At 44.8% G+C, this 21,238-nt stretch overlaps 1 protein-coding gene across 3 annotated transcripts in view; it reads right to left on the reverse strand.

Moving 5' to 3' along the window:
• The window catches only part of UBOX5 (U-box domain containing 5), a 50,005-nt gene that overhangs the window by 14,830 nt on the left and 13,937 nt on the right, over positions 1-21,238 (reverse strand). The window lies entirely within an intron of this gene.

A 21,238-nucleotide genomic window follows, 5' to 3' on the forward strand; every position in this document is an offset into this window, starting at 1 on the left:
GCAGTGGCGTGATCTCGGCTCGCTACAACCTCCACCTCCCAGCCGCCTGCCTTGACCTCCCAAAGTGCTAAGATTACAGCCTCTGCCCGGCCGCCACCCCATCTAGGAAGTGAGAAGCCTCTCTGCCTGGCCACCCATTGTCTGGGATGTGAGGAGCACCTCTGCCCGGCCGCCACCCTGTCTGGGATGTGAGGAGTGTCTCTGCCCGGCCGCCCTGTCTGGGAAGTGAGGAGCGCCTCTGCCCGGCCGCCCTGTCTGGGAGGTGAGGAGCGCCTCTGCCTGGCCGCCACCCCATCTGGGAGGTGAGGAGCGCCTCTGCCCGGCCGCCACCCTGTCTGGGATGTGAGGAGTGTCTCTGCCCAGCCGCCCTGTCTGGGAGGTGAGGAGCGCCTCTGCCCGGCTGCCCCGTCTGGGAAGTGAGGAGCGCCTCTGCCCAGCCGCCCCGTCTGGGAGGTGAGGAGCGCCTCTGCCCGGCCACCCATCCTCTGGGAAGCGAGGAGCGCCGCTGCCCGGCTGCCCCGTCTGAGAAGTGAGGAGCGCCTCTGCCCGGCCGCCCATCATCTGAGAAGTGAGGAGCACCTCTGCCCGGCCACCCCGTCTGGGAGGTGAGGAGCGCCTCTTCCTGGCCACCCATCATCTGGGAAGCGAGGAGCGCCGCTGCCCGGCCGCCCCGTCTGGGAAGTGAGGAGCACCTCTGCCCGGCCGCCCATCATCTGAGAAGTGAGGAGTGCCACTGCCCGGCCGCCCCATCTGGGAAGTGAGGAGCGCCTCTGCCCAGCCGCCCCGTCTGGGAAGTGAGGAGCGCTTCTGCCCGGCCACCCCATCTGAGAAGTGAGGAGCACCTCTGCCCGGCCGCCCATCATCTGAGAAGTGAGGAGTGCCACTGCCCGGCCACCCCGTCTGGGAGGTGAGGAGCGCCTCTGCCCGGCCGCCCATCGTCTGGGAGGTGAGGAGCACCTCTGCCCGGCCGCCCCGTCTGGGAACTGAGGAGTGCCTCTGCCCGGCCACCCCGTCTGAGAAGTGAGGAGCGCCTCTGCCCGGCAGCCGCCCCGTCTGGGAAGTGAGGAGTGCCTCTGCCTGGCCGCCCATCACCTGGGAGGTGAGGAGTGCCTCTGCCCGGCCGCCCCGTCTGGGAGGTGAGGAGCACCTCTTGCTGGCCACCCCATCTGGGAGGTGAGGAGCGCCTCTGCCCAGCCGCCACCCCGTCTGGGAAGTGAGGAGCGCCTCTGCCCGGCTGCCCCGTTTGGGATGTGAGGAGCGCCTCTGCCCGGCCGCCACCCCGTCTGGGAAGTGAGGAGCGCCTCTGCCCAGCCGCCCCGTCTGGGAAGTGAGGAGTGCCTCTGCCTGGCCGCTGTGCAATCTTCCAAGTGTGAAGTGACAGTCTTTCTGCAGGTGTACCCAATAGCTCCGAAGAGACAGCGAACATCAAGAACGGGCCATGATGACAATGGCGGTTTTGTCGAAAAGAAAAGGGAAATGTGGGGAAAAGAGAGAGAGATCAGATTGTTACTGTGTCTGTGTAGAAAGTAGACATAGGAGACTCCATTTTGTTCTGTACTAAGAAAAATTCTTCTGCCTTGGGATGCTGTTAATCTATAACCTTACCCCCAACCCCGTGCTCTCTGAATCATGTGCTGTGTCCACTCAGGGTTAAATGGATTAAGGGCGGTGCAAGATGTGCTTTGTTAAACAGATGCTTGAAGGCAGCATGCTTGTTAAGAGTCATCACCACTCCCTAATCTCAAGTACCCAGGGACACAAACACTGCGGAAGGCCGCAGGGACCTCTGCCTAGGAAAACCAAAGACCTTTGTTCACGTGTTTATCTGCTGACCTTCTCTCCACTATTATCCTATGACCCTGCCACATCCCCCTCTCCGAGAAACACCCAAGAATAATCAATAAATACTAAAAAAAAAAAAAAAAGAAAAGAAAAAGAAAAAAAAAGAAAGGAAGGACAGAAGGAAGGAAGTTGGGCAGGGACAGAAAGAAAGAAAAAGACAGAGAAAGAGAGGGAGGGAGGGAGTGAAGGAGGAAGGGAAGGAGAGAGAGAAGACAGAGAAGGAGGGAAGAGAGAGAGGGAGGGAGGGAAGAAAGGAAGGAAAAGAAAGAAAGAAAATATTAGGGTTGGAAAGCACCTTAAAATGACATCTAGGCCTGGCACGGTGGCTCATACCTGTAATCCCAGCACTTTGGGAGACAGAGGCAGGCAGATCACCTGAGGTCAGGAGTTCAAGAGCAGCCTGGCCAACATGGTGAAACTCCATCTCTACTAAAAATACAAAAAGCAGTTGGGCATGGTGGCAGGCACCTGTAATCCCAGCTACTCGGGAGGCCAAGGCAGGAGAATCACTTGAACCCGGGAGGTGGAGGTTGCAGTGAGCCGAGATTGCACTACTGCACTCCAGCCTGGGCGACAAGAGCAAAACTCCGTCTCAAAAAAAAAAAAAAAAAAAGGACATCTAATGCAAGTAGTCATTTTAATGGCCAATTCCAATGGCTTCTGGTAACTCTGTGGAGAAGGATGGAAGCCACTGAAAACACCCCTCGCAGTGGCAGACCTCTCCAGTGGAACTCAACTCCTTGGTGAGGCCAGCCAGCCATTTATGCTTTTCTCCCTGACAGTCATGGCCGTGAAAAATTGTTAGCCCGACAGGGATAGGGTCACCCTCTGGGCCCCTTTTGTTGTCATAATCAGTAGGAGCCACTTGCAGGAGCCAGGCATACTAAGCGTCCTGCAACATCTGAGTGGATAGTTGCTGCACAGTGAAGATCTGTCATGGGCCTTGTAAATGTCTATTATCTCAGCTTAGCCCCTAACTCAGTTTTACATATAAACACAAAGTATTTTTAAACATGGTTTTCATATATGCTAAATTTTCTAGGAGGGGAACTTCCATGTAAGCCAGAGGAAGGTCATATATTGTTTTGTTCAGACCTTTACCAAGAGATGCCCACCATTTCTGAAAATCACATCACCGAGAGCAAAGCTCTCCACCTCGGTCAGTCTGCATTTGTAGCAGTCTGCATTCCACATGCGCTCCTGCGTGATGGTAAAAGCTTCTGAATACTTCTTTATGCCTTCTAGTATGGTCACACCCAAACATTTATACACGAGAATAAATTTTATCATACCTAAAATTTTTTCCTTTAAAGTACTGTTAGGGCATTCTGTGTGTTGGTGGGGGGAGGGTGTGTATGTGTGTGTGGACCTACACACATTAGCGTGTGTACATAAGTAGGTTATACTATTTGGCTTTAAGTTCATCATGATAGAAGAAACATGAATCTCATGGGGTAGAGAGCCCCTGGCCTAAAGCCTCCTGTTCTTTGTGAGCCTGTGTTGAAACTCCTAGTGCTTCCCACTTTGAGGCACATACACCTTTGCTTTGCCAGAGAATTTTAGAATCTGGCCTGGCATCCACATGGACTAAAGTTTCTACAATTCCTTTTCTGAAAGATAATATTAACAATGTCTCCAGGCTTCTGATACCTTTCGTGTTCTCCACAATAAGTAAAAACAAATGAAGTATCTGATGCATTGTGTCTACAAATATCCTCAGAAGCCCTATAGTTACCTCTTTCTGGCCAGGACACCAGAACTCATTTAGAGCAGCATTTCCCCCAGCTTCCCTGCCCAACTAGCATAGTAGCTTCCTGTCGGTTTGTTTTAAATGTAAAATTAAGCCATTCACTTTAATTGAATATAGAACCATTAAAATAAATATATAGCCAAGCCAATGAAATAAAACATTCCTCCTTGGAAAAGCAAGCCTACGATGCCAAAGGAAAGCAGACAATATGCTACTGACATAGATGATGACACTAGAGACAGACATATGCAGAACGGTGCTGGCCCCAGGCAGATGGCTGAGGTTAGGGGGCCCTGGGACTTGAGAGGGTTTTCTTTTCACTGCCCCAGGCAGTTTCCTCTTCCCCTCTTGGCCCTGACAGAAAGCCAAGAAAAAACAAAGCCGGGCGGAGTGGCTCACACCTATAATCCGAACTGTTTAGGAGGTTAAGGTGAGAGGATCACTTGAGCCCAGGAGTTCGAGATCAGCCCGGGCAACACAGCAAGACCCCGTCTCTACAAAAAAATAAAAAGATTAGTTAGGTGTGGTAGCACACACCTCTAGTCCCAGCTACTTGGGAGGCGGAGGCAAGAGGATCACTTGAAGCCAGGAGTGCAAGGTTACAGTGAGCTATGACTATGCTATTGTACTCCAGCCTGAGTGACAGTGAGACCCTGTCTCAAAAAATAAAGTAAAATAAAATAAGAGTTCTTCTAGACTTAAATGTGGTTATTATGCTCTATGATATAGAAATGTGGAAACCTTGACTGCCCTTTCCAATATGTGTTAGATCAGACCTGAAATTAAGGAAAATCTTGGTATACCCTTAGCTACTTCTTCCCACCTCTGTGTGGAAGCGAGTCAGCCTTCTGTTCAAGCATCTCAGCTCATGAGGCTTCTCCACCCGCCTCAGGGGCTGTCAACTACCCCAGTCAACTACAAAAGCATATGGACGTTACCCTGACCAGACACAGACTACCTGCTCTCCACAGCACTCATCAAAATATAAGTTGAGGGAACATTTACAGAAGAGTGTTCAGTCCAGCCCCGTTACATGCTCCTTGGTGCTGGTCCAAGTAGCTTCTCTTGCCTCTTGTCTGGCACTCCTCGTGGCTGCTGCAGATCTTATCCCACACCACTATCTGACAGATTTCTTAGCAGTTTTGATCCTCACCAGTTGCAAAAATAAATGTAACACATTGATAAAAATTCAGTGGCCAACTTGTGACGATTCATAGGACACCAGAGTAGCAGGACATATCAGGTGATAACCATAATTTTAATCTCTAAAATATACCACTCCATTGAGCTGACCCTCAGACCAGTGCACCGGCCTAACCTCATGTTCATCCCAGCCACAACCATCACCACCCCCTGCAAATACTCTTCACCAAGCTACTCATTGGCACTGTGTGACAAGGAACTTCAATAAGAAACAGCTCTTTAAAGTCAGTTACTGTTTTGTTTAGTGGACAAAATGATCATTGTCTGTTCTATATGGTATCCTCTCTTGGAGACCCATAAGAAAATTTTCTCTTTGGTCTCAGTACTAGAAGAGTTGTTTATTGCAAGAAATTCAATATTTTATGGTATGAATATGGATCACATTCCTTCTTGACTCTGGCTGTTAGAAAGCTCCGAATAAAATCTGTGGCCCATCCCTCAAATTTCTCCCTACCTGAATTATTTATTTTTATATAATAGAGCATAATATGTAAGGTAGCTTAAAATAATTTTGGAACAAAGTGGGGTATAAATATGCTGGGCATAGGGGCTCACGCCTGTGATCCCAGTACTCTGGGAGACCAAGGCAGGAGGATTGCTTGAGGCCAGAAATTTGAGACCAGCCTGGGCAACAAAGTGAGATGCCATCTCTACAAAAAATTTAAAAAATATTAGCTGGGCATGGTGGCATGTGTCCGTAGTCCCAGCTACTCAGGAGTATGGCTTGACCCCAGGAGTTTGAGGCTACAGTGAGCTATGATCACACCACTGTACTCCATCCAGACTGGGTGACAGAGTGAGACCCTGTCTCCAAAAATAAATAAATAAACAAACAAACAAAGAGGGTGGGGGGGCATAAATAATTCTCCTTTTGGGAGACATTTAGGTTGTTTATGCCTTTTTTTTTTTTTTTTTTTAAAGACAAGGTCTCACTATGTTGCCCAGGCTGGAGTGTAGTGGCTATTCACAGGTGCCATCACAGTGCACCACAGCCTCAAATTCGTGAGCTCAAGCAATCCTCCTGCCTGAGTGCCCCAAGTCCTGGAACTACAGGTATGGGTCACCAAACCCAACTTGTTTGCAACTTTTTACTACTACCTTAAGATCAAAATCTTAAGTAGATTTTTGTCATTATTTTTTCCTTTAGTACAATTTTCACTTTTTTACTCAAGGGGTCCTACATGTTTCTAGTTAAGGTTGCTATTTATGAAAGGTTCTTCTTAACCCGTTAATTTTTCTAACTGGTCATTCCTATATAGGAAAGCTTTTCACTTTGGTATCTTTACTATATGTTCAGCTGTCTTATTGAACTCTTATTGATTTTAACACATTTTCAGTTTTTTGTTTTTGTTTTTTTTTTACAATCCTATTATCTCGATAATGAGAATTCCTTTCTCAAAATGGTAACTCTTATTTCTGTCTCTCATTTACTGCATTAGCCAGAACTTCCGGAATTACACAAAACAGTAAGACAGTTGCCATCCTCGTTTGTGCCCATTAGAAAATGCCTCTTTGGGCCAGGCGCAGTGGCTCACACCTGTAATCCCAGGACTTTGGGAGGCCGAGGCGGGCAGATCATAAGGTCAGGAGTTCGAGACCAGCCTGGGCAATATGGTGAAACCCTATCTCTATGAAAATACAAAAATTATCCAGGCATGGTGGCGCGAGCCTGTAGCCCCAGTTACTTGGGAGGCTGAAGCAGAAGAATCGCTTGAACCTAGGAAGCAGAGGTTGCAGTGAGCTGAGATCATGCCACTGCATTCCAGCCTGGGCAACGGAGTGAGACTCCATCTCAAAAAAAAAAAAAAGAAAATGCCTCTTTGAACATAATGTTGATTGTTAGATTGAAATATCATCTTTATGTTAATAAAGCATTCTAATTTTCATATTTTTTGAAAGTCAGGAATATGCTCTGAATTCTGATTTTTCTATATATATTGTCTTTTATTATTTATCTTATCTGACAGACTAATGGGATACATTAACACTTTTTTCTAATTTTAAACCATCCTTTTTATTCCCAGGAGAGATTCTATTTGGTTGTAGCATATTGTTCTTTAAATGTACTATACTACTGAATTTATTTTGCTCATATTTAATTTTAGATGGGATATTATTGCACATTCATGGAACATTTGCAAGCCCTGTGCTAGGCACTGGAGTATAGAGATAAAAATGAAATGGCAGTGAAACTATTCTGTATTACACTGTAATGGTAGATACATGACATTATACATTTCAAAACCTATATATTCAAAACCTGTAATTCAAAACCTATAGAATTATACAACACAGGCTGGGCGTGGTGGCTCACGCCTATAATCCCAGCACTTTGGGAGGCAAAGGCGGGCAAAGCACTTGAGGTCAGGAGTTCGAGATCAGCCTGGTCAACATGATGAAACCCCATCTCTATTAAAGATAAAAAATTAGCCGGGCAAGGTGGCAGGCACCTGTAATCCCAGCTACTGGGGAGGCTGAGGCAGGAGAATCGCTTGAACCTGGGAAGCAGAGGTTGCACTGAGCCGAGATCGAGCCACTGCACTCCAGCCTGGGCAATAGAGTGAGACACTGTCTCAAAAAAAAAAAAAAAAAAAACTGGGCGTGGTGGTTCACATCTGTAATCCCAGCACTTTGGGAGGCCAAGGCGTGAGGATCAATAGAGGCCAGAAGTTCAAGACCAGCCTTGCCAACATGGTGAAACCCCGATGCTACTAAAAATACAAAAATTAGCCGGGCATGGTTGTGCATGCCTGTAATCCCAGCTACTCTGAAGGCTGAGGCAGGAGAATCACTTGAGCCCAGGAGGCAGAGGCTGCAGTAAGCCGAGATCACGCCACTGCACTCCAGCCTGGACGACAGAGTGAGACCCTGTCTCAAAACAAAACAGAACAAAAACAAAACACAAAGAATTATACAGAACAAAGAATGAACCTTAAATTATAAACTTAATAATAATTAATCAATATTGGCTCATTAGTTATAAGAAATGTACCGCACTAAGATGTTAATAGCATTAATAATGCTCAATTTTTAGGTAAATCTAAACTGCTCTAAATTATAAGGTGTATTAATAATAATAATAACAAAGAAATGGCTGGGTGAAACCAGGCGTGATTGGTCATGCCTGTAATACCAACACTTTGGGTGGCTGAGGCGGGCAGATCACTTGAGGTCAGGAGTTCGAGACCAGTCTGGCTAACATGGCGAAATCCCGTCTCTACTAAAAATACAAAAAATTACCCGGGTGTGGTGGCAGGTGCCTGTAATCCCAGCTACTTGGGAGAGTGAAGCAGGAGAACTGCTGGAACCCTGGAGACGGAGGTTGCAGTGAGCCAAGATAGCGCCACTGCACTCCAGTCTGGGTGACAGAGTGGGACTGTCTCAAAAAGAAAAAAGAAATGGCTGGGTGGGGTTGTGTACACCTATAAATTCCAGCACTTTGGGAGGCCAAGGCAGGGGGATTGCTTGAGGTCAGAAGTTCAAGGCTAGCCTGGGCAACATAGCAAGACCCAGTCTCTACAAAAAAAAAAAAATTAAAATAATTAATAATAATAAAGAATGATTGGGGGAAAAAGTGATTGAAAACAACTCAGGACTGGAGATCAAATTGAAATATGCAAATTGAAACAAATGAGTGTGTTGTCACAGGAGAATGGCAGATCTTTTTTAAAAATATCTTACAAATGATATGTTTCTGTGGGAAACAGTGATGTCCAAACAGTAGGATTCCGTAAGACCCTGGTTGCTATCAAAGTCTTTAACAGGTATAATCTCATCATCTATCTTGTTCCAATACCCTGGACTTTTAAGGTCAGATGCCTTCTGCCTTAACAGAAAAAAAATAATGGCTCAACATATGAAAATGCAAACAGCCTAGCCCAGAAAGGCGGCCTCCCTAGTCCTGCTGAGGAAATGGCCATGTAACTTGAACTCACTGCAAACACTGTCCAGTACTTACAAAGCATAGCCACTTTCTCCAGATGTGGCATCTAAGTACAAGAAAGACAAGGCTTGAGTATAACTTAATCTAAAACCTCAGATTGTGGCTAATGTGCCCTGTTTTCAGAGAAGTAGCTTGGAGACAGATAATAATGGCATTGTAAGATGGCAATACAGTTTATAAGAAAAAAAAAAGAATATAAAATAGTAGACACTCTTGTACCTACCACCTAGATTTAGCAAATGTTAACATTTTGCTATGTTTGCTTCTGATTTCAGTGTTAAAAGCAATATTTAAAAGATAAAAACAAAACCCAGCACCTATCCTATTTCCTCTCTCTTTTTGCCAAGGGGTAAGCTCTTTTTTTTTCTTATTTTTTTGGGGGGGGAAACAGGCTCTCACTCCCATGCCCAGGTTGGAAAGCAGTGGTGCAATCTCGGCTCACTGCAACCTCGACTTCCAGGGCTCTGGTGATAGGTATTCTCCTACCTCTGCCTCCCGAGTATCTGGGACTACAGGCGCGCACCACCACATCCGGCTAATTTTGGGGGGTTTTTTGGGTAGAGATGGGGTTTCACCATGTTGCCCAGGCTCTTCTCAAACTCCTGGGCTCAGGCAATCCACCCACCTTGGCCTCCCAAAGTGCTGAGATTACAGGTGTGAGCCACCTTGCCCGGCTAAGGTAAGCTTTATCTAATGTTGTCTGTCATTCAAATCAGTATAGGTATGCATATATATATATAAACTACATATAGTAGTCATGTATTTTAATATACCTTAATGATAATATATTATGTGTATCATCTTGCAACTTGCTTTTCCATTAAGCATTATATTAAGGTTTTCCATATTGAAATGTTTACATCTGGTGTATTCATTTTAACTTCCTCATATTTAATTGTATGACTAAAACAGTTTCTCCATTGCCCTATTACTTATGTTGTTTAAAATTTTTTACTATGAAAAAAATGCTGCAGTAAACATCCTCTACAAATCTTCTTGTGGGAAAAATAAGAAATGAAATGAACGGCCTTCTCTGTGAGTCATGAGACAATAAAGACTTCTTTCTAACAGTGATTATATAATATAATATATGCTTGAACCCGGGAGGTGGAGGTTGCAGTGAGCTAAGTTCGCACCATTGCACTCCAGCCTGGGTAACAGAGTGAGACCCCATCTGAAAAAAAAAAAAAAAAAAAAAAAATGGCCAGGCGTGGTGGCTCACGCCTGTAATTCCAGCACTCTGGGAGGCCAGACAGGCGGATCATCTGAGGTCAAGAGTTCAAGACCAGCCTGGCCAATATGGTGAAACCCCATCTCCACTAAAAATACAAAAATTAGCCAGGCATGGTGGCGGGCGCCTGTAATCCCAGCTACTCGGGAGGCTGAGGCAGGAGAATCACAATCACTTGAACCCGGGAGGTGGAGGTTGCACTTGGCCGACACCGTGCCACTGCACTCCAGCCTGGGCAACAAGAGCGAAACTGCGTCTCAAAAAAAAAAAAAAAAATTTATATATATAATATAAAGGTAACAGAGCATTCTGCAGATGACACAGTAAGGAAAGATAACCTAGATCAATGTTTTTCAATTTGTGGTTTTTGGAATCAAGTAATGGGTTAAAGAAAAGAAATAATTAGAAGAGAATACAAAATATGAAGGTGCAAATAGTATGGATATGTCATGAAATTGTTTCAGTTTTGTACAAATATATTTAACAAATGCATGTATATCATCTAATATAAAATGCATTTCTTATTGTGACTTGATAAAAAAAATTTTTTTTTTAAAAAGTTGGTCAAAAGTTTTGACCAAAACATTGGTCAACTCAGGGGAAAATTCACAGGAGTAAACATGTGAACTTAGGGTGACTAGGACACATGCCTGATCTCATGGACAACTCTGAAGAGGGACAGACACTCCATACTAATGCTACCACAGACTGTAGACTACAGGAGCCAAGAGGTGAGAACATGAACAAAAGAGAAGGAGCCCTGGGGAAAGGGATCAGGAAGTGTCAAGGCACAGAGGAGGGAAGTGTGAGGCTGGTTCAGGAGATGCTGAACATGCCACTTAGCTATGGAGGTGGAGTGGGAGCCACAGCTGGGAAGGCAAACGGAGCCGGATGAGGAAGGCCTTGAACGTCATGCCAAAAAGTTTAGACTACTTCACTTAGCAGGCTGAGGTAGTGTTTCCCAAACTGCAGGTTGAGAGTTAAGAACTTAAATTACCGAGCCATAACTAGTATTTTTAAAAATTAAGTAGAATAGAAAATGTCAGCACGCACCACATACAAGGGTGAGCACTGTTTTGTGAAAGTTTTGTTTCAGTTACATATATATGTGAACACACAAACACACGCAATTATTCATTTGGGGTTTTGATGTAAAAGTTATTTCTTACTAAAGGTTGTAGTTAAAAAAAAAAAGTTGAAAGCTACTGGTCAGAAGTAAGTCATCGGTGAATCATTATCAGTATCAGTAGGCTGGTTATGAAGTTCTAGTACAGCTATGCAAGATGTTACAGCCAGGCACGGTGGCTCACACCTTTAATCCCAACACTTTGGGAGGCTGAGGTGGGTGGATCAGAGAGAGAAATGACACTAATGAAAAGTCTGCTATTAACCTCCTAGATGACAACAGCAATTCTGAACCACTTAGAGGCAATTCACCCTTCAAGAGGTCAATTTCCCTTTTCTCTGGCTGATGTGTTCCCCACTATCTTTTCTGTACTACATGAGGGGCTCCTGGCAAATGGCTTCCTGAAGACATCAAAGATGAGTACCAAGGTACTAACTACTTAGGAATAAACTGGTAATCCCATTTTTCCTTCGGCATTTTCTTCCTTTAGTTTTTCTCTTTTTATTCTTTTTTTTTTTTTTTTGAGGGAGGGGCATTCTTCAAAAGGAGGAAAATGAACTATGTATAATGTATTACTGAGCATCTCACAAGGATTTCAAAGCTACTTTCTAAGAGATTGTTTATTTTTATTTTTTATTTTTTTTGAGACAGAGTCTCTCTCTGTCACCTAGGCTGGAGTGCAGTGGCACAATCTCGGCTTAATGAAACCTCCGCCTCCCAGGTTCAAGCAATTCTCCCACCTCAGCCTCCCGAGTAGCTGGGATTACAGGCACGCGCCATCACACTCGGCTAATTTTTTGCATTTTTAGTAGAGATGGGATTTCCCCACGTTGGCCAGAGTGGTCTCGAACTCCTGACCTCAAGCGATCCACCCACCTCAGCCTCCCAAAGTGCTGGGATTACAGGCGTGAGCCACTGTGCCTGGCCTTATTATTACTATTATTTTGAGATGGAGTCTTGTTCTGTTGCCCAGGCTGGAGTGCAGTGGCATGATCTCAGCTCACTGCAAGCTCCACCTCCCAGGTTCACGCCATTCTCCTGCCTCAGCCTCCCGAGTAGCTGGGACTATAGGCGCCTGGCACCATGCCCAGCTAATTTTTTGTCTTTTTAGTAGAGACGGGGTTTCACTGTGTTAGCCAGGATCATCTCAATCTCCTTACCTCGTGATCCACTCACCTTGGCCTCCCAAAGTGCTGGGTTTACAGGTGTGAGCTACTGCACCCAGCCCCTATTTTTCTGAGACGGTGTCTCACTCTGATGCCCAGGCTGGAGTGCAGTGGGGCAATCTCGACTCACTGCAGCCTTCACCTCCCGGGTTCAAGCAATTTTTGTGCCTCAGCCTCCCAAGTAGGTAGGACTACAGGCATGACCCATCATGCCTGGCTAATTTTTGCATTTTCAGTAGAGACAGGGTTTCACCATGGTAGCCAGGATGGTCTCGAACTTCTGACCTCAAGTGATCCACCTGCCTTGGCCTCCCAAATTGCTGGGATTACAGGCGTGAGCCACCACACCCAACCAGAAATTGTTTCTTTTTAAAAGATCTAATTAAACTTTTAAAGATAATTGTAGACTCATGTGTAGTTGTTAAAAAACAATACAGAGAGATCCCACATACTCTTTCAGGCTCACTGCAACCTCCGCCTCCTGGGTTCAAGCGATTCTCCTTGAGTAGCTGAGATTACAGGTGCCCGCCACCATGCCCGGCTATTTTTTGTATTTTTAGTAGAGACGGGGTTTCAACATGTTGGCCAGGCTGGTCTTGAACTCCTGACCTCAGGTGATCCACCCACCTCAGCCTCCCAAAGTGTTGGGATTACAAGTGTGAGCCACCGTGCCTGGCTGTAACATCTTGCATAGCTATACTAGAACTTCATAACCAGCCTACTGATACTGATAATGATTCACCGATTTTCAGATTTCACCAGGTCTGCAGGCATTCATTTGTGTGTGCCTATCTAATTAGTTCAGTGCAATTTTACTCTATGTGCAAAGTTGGGTAATCACAACCATAGTTGATACAGAACACTTTTATCACAAGAATTTCATGTTATCCTTTAAAAAGTCTTTTATCTTATAAATCCAAATACTCTACTTCCACAGAAGTCTTGAAATTTTTCACCCAGATCTAAGCCTTGGCTGAAAACTCCAGTTAAGCTCACTGCCCACACTGTAAGAAACAAACTTGAGTGACACATTTAGTCTTGGCATTCATGTCACTTAAATGATAAATATAACTATGCAGGAAAATGCAAAAGTATATATAGGCTGGGCATGGTGGCTCACGCCTGTAATCCCGGCACTTCGGGAGGCCAAAGTGGGCAGATCACTTGAGGTCAAGAGTTTGAGATAAGCCTGGCCAACATGGTGAAATGCTGTTTCAACTAAAACCACAAAAATTAGCCAGCCATGGTGGCGCATGCCTGTAGTCCCAGCTACTCAGGAGGCTGAGGTAAGAGAATGGCTTGAACCTGGGAGGCGGAGGTTGCAGTGAGCTGGGATCACACCACTGCACTCCATCCAGCCTGGGCAACAGAGGGAGACTGTCTCAAAAAAAAAAAAAAAAAGTATTATGAAAGTATTATGATCATACATTTGTTAAAAATCTATGTCTAGGAATATGTATACATAAATAGTTGGAGAGGTAATGGTGGGCATGCAGAAATGTAAACATCCGACATACTAGGCTGGTGGGATAAGTTGTTCTTCTTTTCCTTTTATGTATTGAAAGTTGATGTATGCCTGAGGTCTCAGGATAACAGCGGAGAAGACTGAGATTTATGTTCAGAGTACTTTTTGCAGCTGCCAGTACTAGGGCTCAGAAAGGGAAGTGCAAGGGAAGGGCCAAGAAGGGATCCAGGAGTTGAGTGGCCAACTGTCTTGGTATACCCACAGCTAAGGAGTTTTCCAGAACATAGTACTTTTGGTGCTAAAACCTGGGCAAACTTGGAAGAGTTGGTTGCCCTGTCTCGAAGGTTGTTGTCTGTGCTTCCTTGGAGCTTGAAGCAACCAACAAACCTTTTGTTTTTGGTGTTGAGGTTCAGCACCTGGGGGTAGGGAAGTGTGGAAGGATAATTTAGAAGAGAATAAGGTGACCATGACACTTTCTGAACACCTCAGCATCCAGCTTCCTTCAGCCTACAAAGTTACCATAGCTGCGTTATACAATCTGATTTTGAGTCTCATAGAGATGTAATGAAAAGTAATTCTGGCAGACACACATATTTTAAAGACTAGACTCAAACAGGTTACAGAGGGAAAAAAAAGAAGAAGAAAAGATTACCTGTCAAGTAAGAGAAAAGAGTGGGTGGAATATCAATGCACTGAGCAATTTCATAAATTGGGCACTTCAGCTTTTAAAGAAGTGCACTACTTCTTATAATTTCTAAATTGAGTTACCTGTCCATCCATGAAAAAAGTTTGACTCATGTGCCTTTTTCTTAGAACTGGTTAAAATGAAAGACAGTTGTCCCAGCCCATCCCACACAGTTGCCCACCAGTGAGAGGTATGCAAAAAAACCAGAACACAGGTTACAGCCCCAAAGCAGCCTGCAGTTTTATACCACGTGGAGCCAAGTCACCCTCTAAGGGCTTAACATGTGCTAGGCACAAGGAGACTCAGTTTTTCCTCTTTATTTTTAATTTTTATTTATTTATTTATTTATTTATTAAGAGTTTTGCTCTTATTGCCCAGGCTGGAGTGCAATGGCGTGATCTCGGCTCACTGCAACCTCCCCCTCGTGGGTTCAAGCGATTCTCCTGCCTCAGCCTCCTGAGTAGCTGGGATTACAGGCACCCACCACCACACCCAACTAATTTTTTTGTATTTTTAGTAGAGACGAGGTTTCACCATGTTTGCCAGCCTGGTCTTAAACTCCTGAACTCAGGTGATTCACCCACCTTGGCCTCCCAAAGTGCTAGGATTACAGGCGTGAGCCACTGCACCCAACCTATTTTTATTTTTTGAGACGGAGTCTTGCTGTGTCACCTCGGCTGGAGAGCAATGGTACGATCTTGGCTCACTGCAACCTCCGTCTCCTGGGTTCAAGCGATTCTCCTGCCTCAGCCTCCTGAGTAACTGGTATTACAGGCATGCACCACCACACCCAGCTAATTTTTTTATTTCTAGTAGAGATGGGGTTTCACCATGTTGGCCAGGCTGGTCTCGAACTCCTGACCTTGTCATCTGCCCACTTGGGCCTCCCAAAATGCTGGCATCATAGGCGTGAACCACCACACTCGGCCTTTTTACTTTTTTTTTTTTTTGAGATGGAGTCTCACTCTGTCACCCAGGCTGGAGTGCAATGGTGCAATCTCAGCTCACTGCAACCTCCACCTCCTGGGCTCAAGCGATTGTCCTGTCTCAGCCTCCTGAGTAGCTGGGATTATAGGCACACACCATCATGCCCAGCTGATTTTTGTATTTTCAGTAGAGATGGAGTTTCACTATGTTGGCTAGGCTGGTCTCGAACTCCTGACCTCAGGTGATCCGCCCACCTTGGCCTCCCACAGTGCTGGGATTACAGGCGTTGAGTGAGCCACCGCACCCAACCCAGTTTTTACGTTTAAGAAATGTATAGGCTCAAAACAAGGCACAGATAAGCCGTCTTTCTCCTGAGAGACTCAGTCTCAAAACAAGATCTACAAAGGTTTTTACTACCATTTACTCAGCACCTTAGTAACAGTGTCGGCAAAATTCTACGGGAACCCAGGTGAGGTGGCCAGTCTCTCCAACATACAACCTGACCCTAACCCTTTCCCTCTCCTCCATGGCCTACTCCATCTGCTCTTGCTTCTCTCCTGAATTTTCAACTTATCTCTGACTACTGAAACCTATCGTCAACATGTAAACACATTCAAGGCTCTTCTGCCAACTCCTCCCACAAAAAACCACGCTGGTTTAATGCTGCATCTTTCTTAGGGTTACCAGATTTTTTTTTTCAACTTTTATTTTAGATTCAGGAGACACATGTGCAGGTTTGTTACCTGGGTATATTGCATGATGCTTAAGGTTTGGGGTACAAATAATCATGTCACCCAGGTACTGAGCATAGTACTAACAGTTTGTTTTTCAATCTTTGCTGCCCCCTCTCCCCTCCCTCTCTCCCATCTATTTTTTTTTTTTTTAGGGTTGCCAGATTTTTTTTTTTTTTTTTTTAGACTGAGTCTCACTCTGTCACCCAGGCTTGAGTGCAGTGGCACAATCTCGACTCACTGCAACCTCTGCCTCCCAGGTTCAAGTGATTCTCCTGCCTCAGCCTCCCAAGTAGCTGGGATTACAGACACGTGCCATCATGCCTGGCTAATTTCTGTATTTTTAGTAGAGACGGTGTTTCAACATGTTGGACAGGCTAGTCTTGAACTCCTGACCTCAGGTGATCCGCCCGCCTCAGCCTCCCAAAGTGCTGGGATTATAGATGAAAGCCACCACACCCGGCCAGTTGCCAGGTTTAACAAATAAAAATAAAGAATGTTCACTTACTCTGAAAGGTGGTGTGTGCTGAAAAAATTTTAAAAATAAAGAATATTTGCTGCATATTATATTTATAGAACACTCAGCAAACTAGGAATAAAAAATAACTTCCTCATCAGGTGTGGTGGCTCACACCTGTAATCCCAACACTTTGGGAGGCCGAGGCAGGTGGATCACCTGAGGTCAGGAGTTTTTGATACCAGCCTGACCAACATGGAGAAACTCCGTCTCTACTAAAAATACAAAGTTAGCTGGGGGTGGTGCATGCCTGTAATCCTAGCTCCTTGGGAGGCTTCGGCAGGAGAATCACTTGAATCCGGGAGGCGGAGGTTGTGGTTAGCCGAGATTATGCCATTGCACTCCGGCCTGGGCAACAAGAGCGAAACTCCGTCTCAAAAAAAATAAATAAATAAAAATAAAAAATAACTTCCTCAACATGATAAAAGGTTTATAAAAAACCCATAGTTAACATCATACTCAGCCGGGAGTGGTGGCTCATGCCTGTAATCCCAACACTTTGAGAGACTGAAGCAGGAGTATTGCTTGAGCCCAAGAGTTCAAGACCAGCCTTGGCAACATAGAAAGACTCCACTCTACAAAATATAAAAATTTAGCCAGATGTCGTAGTGTGCCCACAGGTGGTCCCAGCTACTTGGAAGGCTGAGGCAGGAGGATCACTTGAGCCTGGGATTTTGAGGCTGCAGTGAGCCATAATCATCCCACTGCACTCCAGCCTGGGCAACACAGTGAGACCCTTTTTCTTTTCTTTTCTTTTTCTTTTTTTTTTTGCCTCAGCTACTTGGAAGGCTGAGGCAAAAGGGATCACCTGAGTCCAGGAGGTCGAGGCTGCGGTGAGCCATGATAGTGCCACTGCACTCCCAGTATGGGCAACAGGGTGAGACAGTCTCAAAAAGAAAAAAAAAAAAAAAAAAGGTCAGTATTGGTGGCTCACACCTATAATCCCAGCACTCTGGGAGGCCAAGGTGGGCAGATCACTTGAGGCCAGGAGTTCGAGAGCAGCCTGGCCAACATGGTGAAACCCCATCTCTACTAAAAATACAAAAAAAATTGGCCAGGCATGGTGGCTTATGCCTGTAATCCCAGCACTTTGGGATGCCAAGGTGGGCAGATAACCTGAGGTCAGGAGTTTGAGACCAGCCTGGCCAACTTGGCGAAACACTGTCTCTACTAAAAATACAAAAAAAATCACCCAGGCGTAGTGGTGGGTGCCTATAATCCTAGCTACTATGGAGGCTGAGGCAGGAGAATCTCTTGAACCCGGGAGGTGGAGGTTGCGGTGAGCTGAGATCGTGCTACTACACTCCAGCCTGGGTGACAGAGTGAGACTCCATCTCAAAAAAAAAAAAAAAAAAAAAGTGCCGGGCTTGGTGGCACACTCCTGTAATCCCAGCTACTTGGGTGGCTGAGGCACGAGAATCGCTTGTACCTGGGTGGCAGAAGCTGCAGTGAGCAGAGATCACGCTACTGCACTCCAGCCTGGGTGACAGAGAGAAACTCTGTCTCAAAAAAAAAAAAAAAAAAAAAAAAAAAGAAGGAAAGAAAAGTATGTGTATGTGTATATACCCAATGGTAGGTGAAAGACTGGAAACATTCCCCTAAAATCCAGAACAAGACAAAGATGCCTACTTTCATTGTTTGTATTCGATATCTTATTAGAAGTTCCAACCAGAGCAATAAGGTAAGAAAAAAGAAAAAAAAGGAATCCAAAGTGGAAAAGAAGATATAAAACTGTATTCACAGATGAAAAGAGCCTATATACAGGAAATTCTGAAAAATTCACACAGCAACAAAAAAATTATTAGGGCTAACAAATGAATATTAAGCACAATAGCAGGTTAATCATCTGTCTTTTTTTTTTTTTTTTTTGAGACAGAGTCTCTGGCTCTGTTACCCAGGCTGGAGTACAGTGGCATGATCTCAACTCAATGCAACCTCTGCCTCCTAGGCTCAAGTGATTCTCATGCTTCAGCCTCCTGAGTTGCTAAGGTGTGTGCCACCAGGTCTGGCTAATTTTTGTATTTTAAGTAGAGACAGGTTTCACCATGTTGGCAAGGCTGGTCTCAAACTCCTGGCCTCAAGTGGTCTGCCCGCCTCAGCTTCCCAGAGTGCTGGGATTACAGGTGTGAGCCACCATGCCCGATGAATCATCTGTATTTCTAAACACTCACAATTAACAACTCATAAAAGAAGTTTTAAAAACAATTGCATCTACAATAGCATAAAAAAGAATAAAATAATTAGGAATAAAGTTAACATCCGGGTACAGTGGCTCACACCTGTAATCCCAGCACTTTGGGAGGCCGAGGTGGGTGGATCACGAGGTCAGGAGTTCAAGACCAGCCTGGCCAAGATGGCGAAACCCTGCCTCTATTAAAAATACAAAAAATTAGCTGGGCGTGGTGGCAGGTGCCTGTAATCCCAGCTACTCGGGAGGCTGGGCAGAGAACTGCCTGAACCCGGGAGGCAGAGCTTGCAGTGAGTCGAGATCGCACCACTGCACTCCAGCTGGGTGACAGAGTGAGACTGCGTCTCAAAAAAAAAAGAAAGAAAAATTAGCCAGTTATGGTGGCATGCACCTGTAGTACCAGCTACTTGGGAGGCTGAGGTTAGAGGATTGCTTGAGCCCAGGATTTGAGGCTGCAGTGAGCTATGATCACATCATTGCACGCCAGCCTGGGTGACAGAGCAAGACCCTATATCAAACAAAACAAAACAAAAAACTAAGAAAATGTAAGATTTATACACTGAAAACTATAAGACATTCCTGAATTAAAAATCTAAATAAATTAAAAGATATATACCATGATTATGGATTAGAAGGCTTAATACTGTCAAGATGGCAACATTCCCCAAAGCAAACGACAGATTCAATACTGTCCCTATCAAAAGCCCAAAGGCTTTTCTTGCAGAAATGGGCAAACTGATCCTAAAATTCATATGGAAGTGCAAGGACCATGAGTAGCCAAAACAATATTGAAAAATAACAAAGTTGGAGGACTCATACTTCCCAATTATGTGGTATTGGCATAAGAATAGATGAATGGAATAGAAATGAAAATCCATAAATAACCCCCCACATGTATGGTCAATTGATTTGACACAGATGCCAAAACCATTCAATGCAGGAAGAATATTCTCTTCAACAAATGATGCTGGGACAACTAGATATCCACATGCAAAAGAATGAAGTTGGACTGTTCCCTCATGCTACATATAAAAATTAACTCAATGTGATCAAAGACCTAAATATAAAGAGCTCAAACTATGAGAAAAGACATAGGGGTAAATCTCCCTGACCTTGGACTTGGCAATGGTTTCTTAAATATGATACCAAAAGCACAAGCAACTAAAGAAAAAATAATAAATTAGGCTTCAACAAAATTAAAAACAGAAAGTGAAGACAACTCACAGAATGGGAGAAACTATTTGCAAATCACATATATTGTATCTGTTACCTGTATTATGTTACTTATATATATACAATCTCCTTATGTTTGTGGTCTAACATAACCAAACCTGAATCCCACCAGACTTCCTAATATAACACATAGCATGTTTCCTTCTCATCTGGGCTACTTGCTATGAAAACCATTCTGCCTAAGCGTCAGACTTGGGAACCACTGGCCCAACAGGTGCTTATCTAATTCTGTTCTTCTAGGTCCAATTTTAAGAAGAAAAATATGAGGGTAGGGGGAGTTTATGCAAGACAAGTAGAAATGTGAAAGAGGGAGCTAAAAGAAAAATATTAAGTTCACTAATTCTGAAATGGCTCTTAAAGCAAAAAGAATCAGCAACTAAGGACAAACAACCACATCTAAACAAGAATAAGAATTTTAATTTTAGAGCACGTGAAAAGATGTGTTGGAGGAAAAATCCTGAAATGTAAGTGAAGCTTTGAGAGCCTTTATTTTTTTTGACTGGGTCTCACTCTGTCAGCCAGGTGGGAGTGCACTGACACAATCACGGCTCTCTGCAGTCTTGACCTTCTAAACTACGGTGATCCTCCCACCTCAGCCTCCCAAGTAGCTGGACTACAGGTGTGCATCACCATGCCCAGCTAATTTTTTGTATTTTTAGTAGAGATGGGGTTTTGCCATGTTGCTGGTCTGGAACTCCTGGGTTCAAGAGATCACCCAAAGTGCTGGGACTACAGACCTGAGTCACCACACTTGGCTTTTTTTTCTTTTTTTTTTTTTTTGAGTTAGGGTCTTGCTCTGTCATCCAGGCTAAAGTACAGTGGTATCATCTCAGCTCACTGCAGCCTCAACCTCCCAGGCTCAACAGATCCTCCCACCCCAGCCTCCTGAGTAGCTAGGACTGTGGGGGCACACCACCACGCCTGGCTAATTTTATTTTTTTGCAGAGGCAAGGTCTCACTATGTTGGCCAGGCTGGTCTCAAACTCCTGGACTCAAGCAATCTTCCCACTTTGGCCTCCTAAAGGCTGAGATAACAGGCATGAGCCACCACATCCAGCATGAGATTATTTTAAAACAAGGTATGGGCCAGCCACGGTGGCTCATGCCTGTAATCCCAGCACTTTGGGAGGCCAAGGTGAGTGGATCATCTGAGGTCAGGAGTGTGAGACCAGCCTGAACAACATGGTGAAACCCCATCTCAAATAAAAATGCAAAAATTAGCTGGGCGTGG

Source organism: Pan paniscus, chromosome 21, assembly GCF_029289425.2.
Source record: "Pan paniscus chromosome 21, NHGRI_mPanPan1-v2.0_pri, whole genome shotgun sequence".
Taxonomy (NCBI): Eukaryota; Metazoa; Chordata; class Mammalia; order Primates; family Hominidae; genus Pan; species Pan paniscus.